This window comes from Mauremys reevesii, linkage group 6 (genome assembly GCF_016161935.1).
Source record: "Mauremys reevesii isolate NIE-2019 linkage group 6, ASM1616193v1, whole genome shotgun sequence".
Taxonomy (NCBI): Eukaryota; Metazoa; Chordata; order Testudines; family Geoemydidae; genus Mauremys; species Mauremys reevesii.
The window spans coordinates 103,354,571-103,369,783 of NC_052628.1; positions in this window are offsets into that span (position 1 = coordinate 103,354,571).

Here is a 15,213-nt window from a genome sequence, read left to right on the forward strand (position 1 = left end):
AAATCCCAAACCTGAGAAATTCTAGCCAAATAAAAAAGAAAGAAAAACTATATTAAAATAATATTAAGTCTGAATGATTAAGCATTCTAAAATCATAAAATGCCAAAATTTAAGATTGTAGTAACAATCTTAAATCTGCCCTCTCATTATCTCAGTCACTATGTATCTTGTATACATATGATTTTCATGGACTGTGTTTGTTTGGCATATGTAGAATATCATAAAGAATTAAATTTGCGTCTCTGGTCATAGAAGAACGTGTATGATAATACCCTGTTATTGGAGAAATGTAATTATAAACAGAATTGCAATACAGTTGCACAAGGTGCAGTATCCAGGTTGCTTATAATATTTACTTTCACATTTTTTGGTATCTGAGTGCTTACCTGTGCAACATGAATATTTTTAATGAAGGCAGAGCTGGGGGCAGAACTGGGGATGGGGGAGGAGCTGGGGCTAGAGGCAGACCTGACCTGGGGATGGAATGAGAGCAGAGCAGGGGTGGGGGCTTGGCAGGGTGCAGAGTGGAGCTGTGTCTGAGGCCGTAGCTGGGCTGGAGGTGGAGTGGAGCAAAGCAGAGCTATGACTGGGGTCGGAGAAGGGCTATGGGGAGAGTGGGGCTGGGTAGTGCTCCCTCTCCACTCCTAATGGGGCTGGCCTGGACCCCACTGTGTACCCCTCCAAACGTTCCTCCATGCTCCCCTATGGGGGCACACGCCCCAGTTCGGGGACCACTGATTTAAGGAGACCCCACCACACACAGATCCTAGGGAACTGGCCCACCCCGTTTAGCATATTTGCCCCCACAAGGCCATAAGTCAGAAATAAAATCCTGTAGTTCTGAGTTCCAGTTCAGCAAATGACTCTCTCTGTGTGTGTGTGTGTGTCTCCTTGGCCATAAGTATGTCGACTTAACTTCTGTGTCCCCCAATCCTACATCTGTTTCTAGCACCATGGCTCTATCTGGAGGAACCCGCATACAGGATACAATCTGTCCACGGTACATTTCATGTGGGAACTATGAGTTCTAAGGCCTGATCCTGCTCTTTTCAAATAAACAAAAGTCCCATTTATTTAAATAATATTTGAATTCAGTGGCAGTCTTGCTTGTGAGGAGTGCAAGATTAGCCCATTCATTAATTGAGACTCGACTGTGCCTAACCCTTAAGGGGATTCCCCTACCTGTACAACTACATAAGAACTACCCACAAGGCACCTCCAGGCACTCAGGAACCACAGGGGTTCTCTGGAGCAGCTGGGAGGGGAGTGGGAGGAGAGGAGTGGCAAGTAGGCTGAGCTATGGCTACACACAGGTGAGTATGTTACAACCCGTTAAGGCCTGTCACAAATGATTCTTCTCCAAAGCAATCCTAGAAGGTATTGCTTTCTCTGAAGCACAATACTTCCTGAGACTCCCACTGGAGTGGTGCAGTTACCACTGCTCCTTTCTACCATCTGTGTGCATATAGCATAATCTAGCTTTTAAAGGTTGCAAAGCACCTTCAGATCTCCTAATGAATGGGTCTCTGACGAATTATTGTTATTTCTACAGGAACATCAAGCTAGGTTTTCTTCGGTGCCAATACCATGTTCCTCGTGCTGAACGTATTTTTTGTTTCTTGTTTGCTCTTCCATTAAAAAAAACCCTAAAATAAAATGGCACAAGGCACCATTCAAAATGCAAAATATATGCTTTTATTATGAATAGTTTCTGAGCTCTTCTATATAGCTTCCTTCATACTCTTTAAAAATAAAAAGAACTAGATCCTCAGCTGCTGCAAACCGAAAGCACTCCTTTGATGTCAGTGGAACTCTGTTGATTTACAGCAGCTGAGGATCAGGCCCCTGTCCAAAAGAAGACTGCAGCATGAAAGGCTTTCTTTTATTCTTAAGAATTGTATAGACATTAAACTCCATATGTTCAAAAACATTTAGGGTTTTATGCACTGCTCTGACACAAAATTTATGTCCTTACCATATTAAAGAAATGAGTCTTAAAAATACATTATCTCCTGTGTGTGTGTGTGTGTGTGTGTGTGTGTGTGTGTGTGTGTGTGTGTGGTTATAACTGCATTAATTTTTTTCTCCACAAATAAGAGACAGTATTTTCTATCAGAGCACAGCACTCAGCTAACAAAATAGATCTAAAGCTGTAATCTCCATGGATCATAATACTGGCCTCATGCTAGTGTAATGAACAGTATTCTTTTCATTCTGTTATGTATTATTCCTTTTGATTCCTTTTAATAACTAAAACAGCTTTGCATGCAGTGAGAGGATTGTGCAGTTTTACCTCAACTGATTATTTGGGTGGGTTTTTTGTTCACAACCAGAAAATCCCCATGGAAACAAAATTAGCTGATGCCACAGTTCTGGGGGAAAAAAAAGAAAAAACCAAACCCTTCAAACTGTTTCTAGACAGCGTATGACATGGGGGGGTTGGGGGGAGGGATTTCAAACTGTGCAAAACAGATTAGTCAGGACTATTCCCACTACAATTCTTAATTAATTGTACCATTATGCCATGACCCATTTTTTCTTGTACTTTCATTCATAGTTAAGACCTAAAATATGCATAGGGTAGGAAACTATTAGACAAGACATCAGCACAAATGCCCATCAACTGTCAGAGATGAAGTGCAAGGCAATCATTGTGTTTTGTGTTGGCTACAGCGTAGCTGATGAAATAAATAGAATATGTAACATGATGTCTCTTTCATCTATAAAAATATCAGCTCAGAGGTTATGCTTCATTAGCTTCAAATGTAGCATGCATAATAAAGGAAGAAGGCACAGCATTCCTTTGATTCATTGTGAGAAAGCTTATCATTCCCTCTTTCAAGTGACAGCTTATTAAATAAGGTGAATAATGGAAAATATTCCAACTAGAACTGAATCATAGCCTGACATCTGGTGCGTGATTACAAAGTAAATATGACAGTTCTGTACCTCCATTTTGTGTGATTAGGAAGTAAATGGGAAAAGAAGTACAGAACTCCCTGCAGTGAGCTTATTCAGATTTGTTCCCCCTTTTTAAAATAATTAATTGAATAAGAAAATGTGATGGGGGGGGAAATTACATGAGTTTAAAACACAAATAATCTTAATTTCCTTCTAATTAATGTGGGCACAATGAAACGTAAGATATAAAGAATAAAAATCTGCACTAACTCAGTTCCTATAGGCCCTTTGCAGTGTCATGATACATGTCCCATTCTATGGAGGAGGACAGATTGCATGGCCATTGTGGTCCCTTTCTGGACTTCAAATCTTTTGGTTAAAGCCTGTTCCATTGAATTCCATGGCAAAACTATCATGGACTTCAGCAAAGCCAGATTTACCCACTGATTTTCTTAATCTAGGCAGTTAGTGGCCAGCAATTTTGCTAAATCAGGGACAATTTCCATTCAGTCTAATCGAATTTGATGTGAATCCAAAATTTGATCCCCTTGCTATTTGTGAATGTTTTTCACACAGCTGTGCTGGCTGTGCACTTGGAAAATTTTGATATAAGTGCTAAGAGGATGTTTCTAGGTGTTCCGTGCATTTTATATGGCCTGATACTCCTCCTTCTTATGGATGGAAAAAATGCAGTTAGAGGTTCGGTTTTTAAATTCCATACTGGTGGTAAGGATGATCCAACAAGTGATTCATGTAACCTAACTACAGCACTTCTATTTATTAATAGTAGGTACTGGTGGAAAACAATTTTTAAATTCACACAGAAGTATCCATGCTGGAACTGAAACTACATTGTGTGATTTATCTGATAAATCACTACTAATCAGCACAGCTCAAATACTGTGCAATACTATACAATACACTAGAACCTCAGAGTTACGAACTGACCGATCAACCACACACTTCATTTGGAACTGGAAGTATGCAATCAGGCAGCAGATACGACAACAACAACAACAAAAAGCAAATACTGTACAGTACTACGTTAAACGTAAATTACTAAAAACAGATAGGGAGGCATTACAGCTACCATGGAGAAAAAGACAGGGAAAGTTTTAAAAAAAGATTTGACAAGGTAAAGAAAGTATTTCTGTACTTGTTTCATTTAAATTAAGATAGTTAAAAGCAGCATTTTCCTTCTGCATGGTAAAGTTTCAAAATTGTATTAAATCAATGTTTAGTTGTCAACTTTTGAAAGAACAAGCATAGTGTGTTGTTCAGAGTTATGGGCTGCTAGCAGTGGGGAACCCCTGAGCTCCTAGCCTGCAGAGAGACACAGCTCCCAGGCCCTGAGGGTGGCAGAGGCACCCCACAGATCCCAGGCGCTGCAAGGAAACCCCTGAACTCCTGGCCACCATGTGCCCCTGGAGCTGCAGGCGATGGGGGTACCTTGAAGCTCCCAGATGCCATGGGCATTGGGGGACCCTTGGAGCTGCAGGCAGTAGGAGTACCCCGCAGCCCCCAGCTGCTGCAGGTGGCTCCTAGCCCCTGCACAGCTGCCCCGCTTCAGGCAGTGTGGGGACCTGCAGATCTCCATTTTGTCACAGATATTTTTAGTAAAAGTCACGGACAAGTCACAACATCTGTGAATTTTTCTTTTTTGCCCGCCACCTGTCCGTGACTTTTACTAAAAATATCTGTGACAAAATCTTAGTCTTACTCATAACAGATAAATCTGGGTGATCTCAATTTGCTTGCAGATATTGCACGAACAGGAAAAAGAGGCTAAATTCATTGGATACATTATTTGTTGTGAATTACTGACTCAGCATGCTAGTGTATATTACCTAGTTCAGTACAAAATCATTGTACACAATATTGTAAAGAGTTTGGCAAAGTTCTGTGTTTGAAAGGGACTATGTCAGGGTGGGGGTCGGGGAAGAAAGATCACTAATTTTTGAAGCACTTATAGGCCCATCTTCAATTATGCATTTCAATTAAAGATTCATTGGAGGAGCACAATGTCATTCCTTTTCACTCATAAGTGACAGTTAATTTGAGCTGACTCATTGCTTTTGCTTGCTGAGTGAAGCCTTGAAGTGTGAACAGCAGGTACTGCACCACCCCACACTCTGACAGTGTGACACATTAGTTTTATAGGGGTGAAACAACATTTTCTTTTCCTGTATAAACTATATCATTTTACTGAAAGCAGAAAAAGGTGCCATTATCATTCCGTATAACCGCAGGGTAAAGTAAGGGCCCCAGGCACTAGCTGAAGCATCAGAACAACCCAGGGAAGGCTTAATGGAGCAATACTTGTAATGCCTATTTTGGAAAGCCTCACCATCACTGTAAGGGTGATTTAAAAATAAGTATTAAATAATCAGTTAATCTATTTCCTCCAATCCTAGGAAAGGATATGATGGTGCCTACTTTAAAACAGTCTTAAAAGAATTGCAAATCAGGCCTGAATGCTAATTATTTTTTTCTAATTATAACTAGCAGTCAAGCCAGAGAGGGTGAAAACTAAGTGAAAACTTTTAAATCTGTGAAGAAAAGACAAAGATCACACATTGCTGGACTGTGGTAAGTGAGAGCAAATTAAACAAGCTGTGCTTCTCAGTTCTACACACCTGAAATCACAGTGGAATCAACAGAATTCTAAGTGAGTTCAGCATTTCCCAGAATTAATTCTCACTGCTCCTGAATTTGCATGAGGGTTGAAGGAAGAAACCAGACTCGGGCGCCTCATCTGTCTCCACTCTTCTCTCTAATTTATATGACTCTAGCTGTTTCTCAGTTTCCAAGCTGACTTCTTTTGTTGTGATATGCTGTGTCACATTAGGCAGTGAACAACTTTGCCCTAATGTCAAATCACTCTGAATAAATGATAAAATACTGTAGCGGTAGATTAAACATGGCATACCAAACTGCAGCATGTATCTGGAAGAAAATAAACATTGCCTTTTCTAGATCATATCTCACACACATTTTTGAAAATAAAGTTCTGACATGACCTTTAAAAATAAATAAATACATAAACATCACCACCCACGTATGTGCACACAAAACCAAGAGGTTCTGTAATAGGACTGATAATTAGAGATATAAGATGTAGATTATAGAGCCCTGCAAATCTGTGGATATCTGCTTTATATTCGTGGACCGTGTTTGCAGATCGCAGATTGATGCGTATCCAAATGTTATATCCAGAGACCTGAAAATCTGACACTATCCACTTTATATCCATGAACTATGTTTGTGGATCACAGATCAGACACAGATATCAATTTTATATCTACGGAGGTCTCTACTTACTTAGACACTTAGGCAAAAGTAGTGTAAAGTGAGTGTAAAATGCCACTGTTGCGATTTGATAGCCTTTTACACCCACTTTGCACAAGTGTAAGTGTCTATACAAAGTGTAAAGCAGTTGAAAGTGAAGCCCACAGTGAGCAGTGCCCCCGAATTTTTTGATTTGGCTGACATGCCAGCACCAAGTGTGTGGAAACACATTTGTTTGCCTGGGTTGTCATATTCAGGTCCAGCAGGCAGGCTGGTGATGTTGATGGGTTGATGTTCATCACTGATCATTTGGGTCTGGTCCACTCTAAACGTAGGCTGAAGCTGTGAGTTGAAATTGGAATTAGAGTGCAGCAGTGCAATTTGAAAAAATTGCAGAAGACGATATACATGTAAGTGTTATAAAATATTTAAATAGACTGGACATGCAGTGAATGCCTTTAAAGATCTGTATTTAACAACTTCAGGCATTTAAATGTCTTCTACAATCTCTCCAATGATTGTCTAGTCTGTACATATAAATAATGGTAAAAGTGATAAATGAAAAAGTTTTTAAGGGTGCCTACTGTACAGGGGATTTAGGATGGGAACCATAGAATCATAGAATTGTAGGACTGGAAGGCAGCCTGGGAGGTCTTCTAGTTCAGTCCCTGCACTCCAGGCAGGACTAAATATTATCTAGACCATCCCTGTTTGTCTAACCTACTCTTAAAAATACAGTGGTGGAGATTCCACAACCTCCCTAGGCAATTTATTCCAGTGCATAAGTACCCTGACAGTTAAGTTTTTCCTAATGTCCAACCTACATTGCCCTTACTGCAATTTAAGCTCATTGCTTCTTGTCCTATCCTCAGAGGTTAAAGAAAACATTTTTCTCCCTCCTCCTTGTAACAACCTTTTATGTACTTGAAAACTTATCATGCCCCCCTCCCTCAGTCTTCTTTTCTGCAGACGAAACAAACCCAATTTTTTCAGGCTTTCCCCATAGATCATGTTTTTTAGACCTTTAATCATTTTTGTTGCTCTTCTCTGGACTATCTACATCTAGGATGGAAAAAAGACATGTATTCATTTGTTACATGCCTATATAGGGGAATCCACACAAGATCTGAGGGCTGCAAACCCAATAAAGGTAGTTCAAAAATAAAATAAAAATCAGGCAAAATTCACACCATTTTTTTGGTGTGAAATCACTAAATTCTAGTGGGAAAAAATCATTAAAGGACAGACTAATATTCTTACTCATGTTCAATAGTACCTTATTCCCCTTGGCAGTCACTAGGGAACTTGCAGAAGAAGGAACTACTCAGTGTGAGATCAGAGTTTCTGATTGGCCAGAGTAAATTTGATGTGTGGATTTTCAAACCATACCGCTCTAATTACATATGTGTGTTTTGTCCTTTAGCTTCCTCACTTGTAAAATGGGGATAATACCTACCTCTCAGGGATGTTATGAGTATAAATTCCTAGGCTGTTCTGTGCCTGGAGCAGCTTGGGTTGGGAGTGACTAATCCATATTTGTGCCAACCCCAGCAACTCCTGAAAGGCTCTTCTAGTAGTCAGTGAGTGATGGATACCTCATTCATGCCAGTTGCAGCTCCTGTGCCAGGGCTGGGAGGGAGGTGGCATAGCCTTAGCATAGTTGGGGAATCCTCATGTGACATAGGCCCTAAACCACGAAAAGAGATTTTTTTAACACCTTTCATAGTAAGACATCCCTTGCCCTGCTTTGGCTAAGGTCCAGTGTACAATCAGTTGAAGCCCATCTCTCAAGGATCTATGTCTTCCTCACTCCCTTGGGGGTCAGACTCAATGGTCTTAGCATTTTTTTTATTTCTGTCTGATGGCTATAATCCTTTGATTTCATGTTTGAACCTATCAAGTCCATCCCCTCACAATGCAGGATCATTGATGTGGGAATTGTTATATGATAAAACAATATAGGGTTTTAATATTTTCTTTTTATTCTCAAAGGGAACTTAGTCATGGACAGGATTCTCTAAATTGCAAAGTTCTGTTCAGACCATGTTTTACCTGTAGGAGAGCTGAGATCTCTCAGATCAGAGAGAATTTGTGTGGCTGAACGTGTGTGTATCATGGGCGAAATGCTGGACTAAAGTCAATGGCCAAACTCCAGTCAACTTCAGTGGAGTGAGATTTCACCCATGTGTTTTGATGAACTCTTGTTTGTTCACTTGAAGACAATGCCCAGTAACAAGGAAATAGTGTAGTTTCAAAGATGTATCTCCTGAAGTGTGCATTTTCAAAATAGATAACACTAACGGGCTGCTGAAAAGTATTTCTTTGTATTATCTAATAAGGACTCTGTCCTCGGCTGCATACTTAATTAATGTATGGGACTTGGACTTCAAACAGAAATAGTGCTCACAAATAGCTACTCATATTTTTCCAAATAATATTAAAATTTAGGCAAGGAAGATTAAATCAGTTTCGTTGACAGCTTGGTACAGACTCAACTGAAATGTAATAGATTTAAAGTGAGGGTAAGTATCTAAATGGGGATATCAAACAAGCATGCAAAAATAGATGCTAATTAAACCGAAGGGTTTTTTTTTAAATGTTGCCTTCTGTCTGGCCTGTTTTGGTTTCTTTTATCTTCAGTATAGTCAACACATCCTGAAAAGATCTGATTAGCATCAGAAGAAATTATGAGCATGGAAGCAAGGTTTCCATGTGCATATTTCCCCCATTTCAGGAAACACTTTTTAATCAAAAAGTAATGCCCAATTTCCAGGATAGCTAATTAAAGCAGAACAGATTGAATAGTGTATACATGAATGTTGCAAATGTGCTTCAATATACTTAAGTAATATATGAGTGTGCTATTCAAAAGGCTTTTTAATAAAAACTTCTTTAGCCAGCTACTAGGACAACTTGAGAATGATATTTTCTCAGAAAAGCAGAAAAGTTTAATATACAGTACCAGTTTGTGGAGCAGCAGAGCTAGATGTCAGCGGGGTCTGGATTTAATCTTGAGCAAGGTCATTTGTTTTGTCCCCCTCCCCACTTTCATCCCTTCCTTCCCCTCCCCCCCACATGCAATCTGCTATTTCTTGATAAGTAGCAGGAAGATTTTTCAGGTTTCATTTATTCAAGTTGTTTTTACTCTTTCCCCCCACTCAAAGCCCTTTCATACTGTTTTGAATTTTCCCAAGCAAAAGAAGTGCACATTTACTCTTACCTTTTCTCTCCTCTTTTGCTTCCTTTTGTTCATCAATTTTATGTAGTATTAAATTGCCTTGTTCAAGGAGTTACACACACAGTTTGAGGTTTCCTTCAATAATAAGATCCTTTTATAGCTTTCAGATCTGCTTGAAAGAAAACAGAAGCATGTTTTCATGCTCTTTAGTCTAGGGCACAGAGTTTTCTTTGATCCACAGGCTTACCAGAATGAATAAAAGCACTTCAGACTATAAAAAGCTGTAACAATCTTTGGCTACTTCAAATTGTCTACCACAGTCTATTAGGGAGATTATTAAAGTGAGTCTAACTTATTGCTCAGCAATTGGTCACAAATACACTTAAGAGAAATTATCCAGAATATGTAACTACAAAAATGTCTTTATCGGTACATATATGATTGCTTAACCCATTGCATGTCTTCTGAAACACTATTATCAAAATATCTTTTATTTATGTATCACTTTCTAACATTCCCAAACTTTCTTTCAAAAGAGGGTTCGTATCTGTGTATAAAACATGCACATAACTATACTGTTTGTGGTGTTGTGATAGCCATGTTGGTCCCCGGAAGTTAGGGAGATAACATGGGTGAGATAATATCTTTTATTGGACCAACTTCTGTTGGTGAGAGAGACAAGCTTTTGAGCTTACACAGAGCTCTTCTTCAGATCTAGGAAAGGTATTCAGAGCGTCACCTCTAAATACAAGGTGGAATAGATAAGCAGTTAACACATGTTGCAAGAGACCATTCAAGGTGAACTGGGCAGTTAACATCTTTACAGTCATAAGTCAAAGGACATTTACTGGGTTACAGATTACTGTAATGAGCCATAAATCCAGTGTCTTTATTAAATCCATGATTTTTAGTGTCTAGCAAAGCTATGAGTTTAAGCTCCCAAGCTCATCTTTTGATGGTGTTATGCAGGTTTCCTTTGAGAACAACGACTGAGAGGTCAATTATAGAGTGATTGTTTTGTGAAAAGTGTTTGCCCATGCGTGATAGAGTGTATTTTTGTCTTTTATCATTTTTGTGTGAATTCATTTGAGAGTGTAGTCTCATTTCACACACACATTTGTTATTGGGGCATTTAGTGCACTGGATGAGGTATACCACATATTGTAATGTGCATGTGTAGGACCTGTGAATCTTGAAAGACATGTTGAGGTGGGTATTGATTGTTGTAGCAGTGGAGATATGTCTGCAGGTAGTGCATCTGTTATGGCAGGGGTTGGTGCAGCTTTGAGTTGGTGTATCCTGGTCTGTGAGAGCTTGCTTCTTATAATGAGCTTGGAGAGTTGAGGGGGCTGTTCAAAGGCCAGAAGAGAGGGTTGGGAAAGATTTCTTCCAGGATGTGGTCCCTATCAAGTATGGGTTGTAATTATTTAATGATACCCCACATGGGTTCCAATGTGGGGTGGTGGGTGACAACTAGGGGTATGTGGTTGGAGGGATTATTTTTTCCTTTACTGAAGCAGGTTCTCTTGGGGTATTTGTTTGGCCTGTTCTGTTCCATGATAGGATCTACTTCTCCAGTGGAAGTCCTTGTTTAGTGAAAGCAGTTTTGAATATATTAAGGTGCATGTTAGCTCTGTAAGCACGGGCCCAGATCCACAGCGGGTGTCAGTGGATGTAGCTCCATTGAAGCCAAAGCTGATTTGCATGGGATGAGCTATTTTGTTCTTACAATTTCCTTTCATGAATTTTGTAACACTTCAAAACCTCCTTTTGATTTGGAGTAGATGTCAGACTTTTCTGCATCCACCTGGGTCAGTGCTAATCTTCCTGTTTCACTGGTAGCTGTTGGGCTTGTGTGTTAGAAAAAAAAGTACCTTGTTCTTAATTTAGTGTTTTTAAAATAGTGAGTCAGATTAATATGGTACACTCTGGCTGTTTTACCCCAGTGATGAGCAGCAGTCATAAACCCACATTAACTGGTTACAGCTGCTGTGCATAGATGAGCAGAACAAAGCAACCAGAGCATATTTGTGAATCTGACCTGCCATATTTTTCAATAATTCTGTACTTCTTAACACCAAGCTAACCCATATCAAATATTACATCTCCATCACTCTCCATTCCATGGCAATCAGTAACAAAATCATGAAGCTATTTACTTTGGCAGGACTTGAACTGACCTATACTTGAGACAAAAAGTCCTCCATCACATTACCAATCCCCACAGCCACACCTGTTAATTTAAGCTTCTTTGCTTTTCCTCAAGTTCACTTCATTCTTCTAGTTTAGGTTCCTGAGTTGCCTATTCTTGATCTCATGTTACCTGCAGGAGGTCTTTAAAGTCGCTTTGCCATAAGTGCTTGTCTACTTGCCTTTATTTTGATTCTGCTCCTTTCAAACCTCATGTCTCTAATTAGGGAAACCTCTGATTGTAGTATTTACCTGTCTAACTTTTTTTTTCATTTGAATGATTTATTTCAAATTAATTTCTGCTATATTTTATTGATTATTGCTGTTAAACACTTTCACTGTAAAGCTTGACTGTGAAGTATTTATATGGAACATGCTGTTTTATAATAAAATTATATTATTTCTGCCAACTGGAGTGACAAATGTATTATTAATTGCACAATTACTTTCCTACATGAAGTATCAGTAAAATAAAATTTGTGGTTCAAAGTGTCTTATGAAGCATTATTGTTCTAAGTAATTTTTAATCAAGTAGTTATTTTTTTGATTTTCTTAAAGCAATTTTTTTCAGTGTCATTAAAGTAATTTATTTCTGTTACTGCATAATGAAGTCATTTTGAAGTTGGTAATTACTTACAAAAACTGATTATTTTATTCCTTTGTGAAAGAAACCAATATATGTATTTACTTTTATGGTATATAACTGCTCTGAAACTCTAAAATGCATTTTGTCACCAGTTAAGAAAATAAAGACAGAAGGCTGAATTCTCATCTATACTTGGTCAAGCATTGGGCATAGATAAGGGAGAAAGCAACCAAGAAAACAATTATAGCTGAAATTGGGGCCAGTTCTATTCCAGCCCTTGTCCCAGACTTGGGGACATGGGGTTTCAAATTGTTCCAGTGGAAGTGGATCCAGCCCTCCTTCTTGCTCTTTTCTTCGTTAGTGTGCCCCTTGCCTTCTCTGTAACTGTTTCCTTCACTTAATCTGAGCTAACCTTATCTGCATCCCTGAGGTCTGGATTGGAGTCTTCAAACCCTTGGCATGGCACTGCTCAGAGCACAGTATAGGGGGATTAAGGCACCCGATGGGGGTTCAGATTTTTAAAAGTATTTAGGCACTTGCAGGGATTTTCAGAAGTGCCTTGGCACCTAACTTCTACTGAAACCAATGGAGACTAGGCGCTTAGGCACTTCTGAAAGTCCCACTTGGTGCCTATCTTCATCTTACTCTTAGTCTCTCCCTGCTTCAGTTCCACATGACATTAATGGCATTTCCTTAGGTTCCAGGGTTGTCATTGAGAAGATAGAAAAGTTAATTAATATAAATGTACAATGTTGAGGAGTCATGTAGGTAGATAGGTGGACAGTCTGGGCAATCATGACTTGGTTTGAATCTTCCTTTTTGGGTAAGATTTTTGAAAGGTTGTTGACAACTCTCAGTATCTAGGTGTCTCAGATTTCTTTAACATTTGTAAGTCTTAGATTTGGTATAAAAACTTCCCATGTTCTGTTGGTCATTGATCTCTTACTAGCAATGGAGAATATCAGCATACACATCTGGATCATTGTTATCAGATGCCTTTGATACTATTGATCATGGGGTGTTCTTCACCCATCCATGGTTATAGGAAGGAGCACATAGGTCTACTCTTGAATGGCTCTATTCTCACTGGATGAGATGTTTCTAAAGTTTGCTCACTCATGAGCCTCAAGAGCACTCTCATGTAGGATGATGCAAGATTATATTTTATGGCTTTTCTTTATCTGTGTATCTATGGGGTTATTCGGAGGCTAGTGAAGGGTCGTGGATTACAGTGTTTCCAGTATATTGATGGTGCATGGTTTCATGAACATGAAGACTTAAATCCTTTAGTCCATTGCTCTGTTTAGGCTGGTGGTTATTGGGATAAGTTTAAACAAACTGGCTGAGGCTAAGATGCATGTTATATTGATACATTGCAATCAAAAACTGGAAGTGATGGTGTAAAATTAATTTAGCACACGTTACATGGATTAAAAAACTAATTGATACATCTCAATGTAATTGTAATTGAGGAAATGTCATTGAGAGGGTATGTTTCTAGTGTGGTCCTGCAGCAATTGGTTCTTGGTCCTATGCTATTTAACGTTTTTTAATTAATAAACTGGAAGAAACACAAAATCATCACTGATAAAGTTTGTTGTTGACCCAAATTTGGGGGTGTGGTAAATAATGAGAAGGATGGGTCACTGATTCAGAGTGATCTGGATCATTTTGTAAACTGGGCGCAAGCAAACAATATGCATTTTTAATATGGCTAACTGTAAATGTATACATCTAGGAACAAAGAATGTAGAACATACTTACAGAATGGAGGATTTTATCTTGGGAAACAGGGACTCTGAAAAAACTGTAGGGATTGTGGTGGATAATCAGCTGAATGTGAGCTCCCAGTGTGACCTGGGCAAAAGAGCTAATGTAATCCTTGGATGCCTAAACAGGGGAATCTTGAGTAGGAGTGGAGAGGTTATTTTACCTCTATATTTGATGCTGGTGCAACCTCTGATGGAATATTGTGTCCAGTTCTGGTGTCTACATTTTGAAGAAATGCATTGATAAATTGGAGAGGATTCAGAGAGGAGCCATGAGAATGATTAAAGGATTACAAAACATGCCTCACAGTCAAAGATGCTGACATTTTTTTTTGCAGTGAGTGCTCCGTCCCTGCTCCACCTCTTTCTGCCCCTGCTCCGCCCCTTCCCCCCAAGAGCCTCCCACCAGCTGCCGAACAGCTTATAGGCATCCCCACCGAACAGCTGTGACTGGTGGGTGCCGAGCACCTCCTATTTTTTTCTGCTGGTGCTTGAACCCCAAAGCACCCATGGAGTCAGCACCTATGCTTACAGTGATAAACTAGAGGTCAGTCTATTTAGCTTAACAAAGAGAAGTGCAAGGGGTGACTATATTACATTCTATAAGTATCTACACGAGGAACAAATATTTAATAATGGGATCTTCAATCTAACAGAGAAAGGTATAAACCAATCCAATAGTTGGAAGTTGAAGCTAGACAAATTCAGACTGCTTTGACTCTGATTTACTTTTCTTTGGAATTATCAAACTTTTATGTTGAATTGTTTTTTTCTTGTAGATCCCTCAGCCTTTTTAAATTTCCATCCTAAGAATCCCTGTAGTTGTGAAATCCCAGATCATATATGATTTAAATGATACAGGGATTTTTGGAAGTGCCAGTGAAGCCCCAAAGACCAGCTAAATTAAAATGCATGTGTTTTAACTGGGTTTAGTGGGAGAAGCCAGCTGTCCGCCCCTCAGACTATGGGGCCGGGGATTATAGAAGTGAGAAGAACACCCAGACTTCCATAAGCAGGATAAAGAAAAAAGGATCACCTGGCCTTCTCCTGAGGTTGCTAGCCAGTTTCATACTGGCATAAATGTGTTACTTGTATTTGGGGTAGATAAATTTAGTTAATAGAATCTGTAGGTATCCCTACTCTTTTGTTGGTGTAAATCTAATTTTATTACAATTCAAGAATATTATAATTTTAAATGTATCAACTATCAAGTGCTGAGAATAATTAAATATGGTTACAGAAATCTATTATCTCTTGAAAATATCTGTATTCTTTCATGTCAATCAGATCTAGAGTGCCCA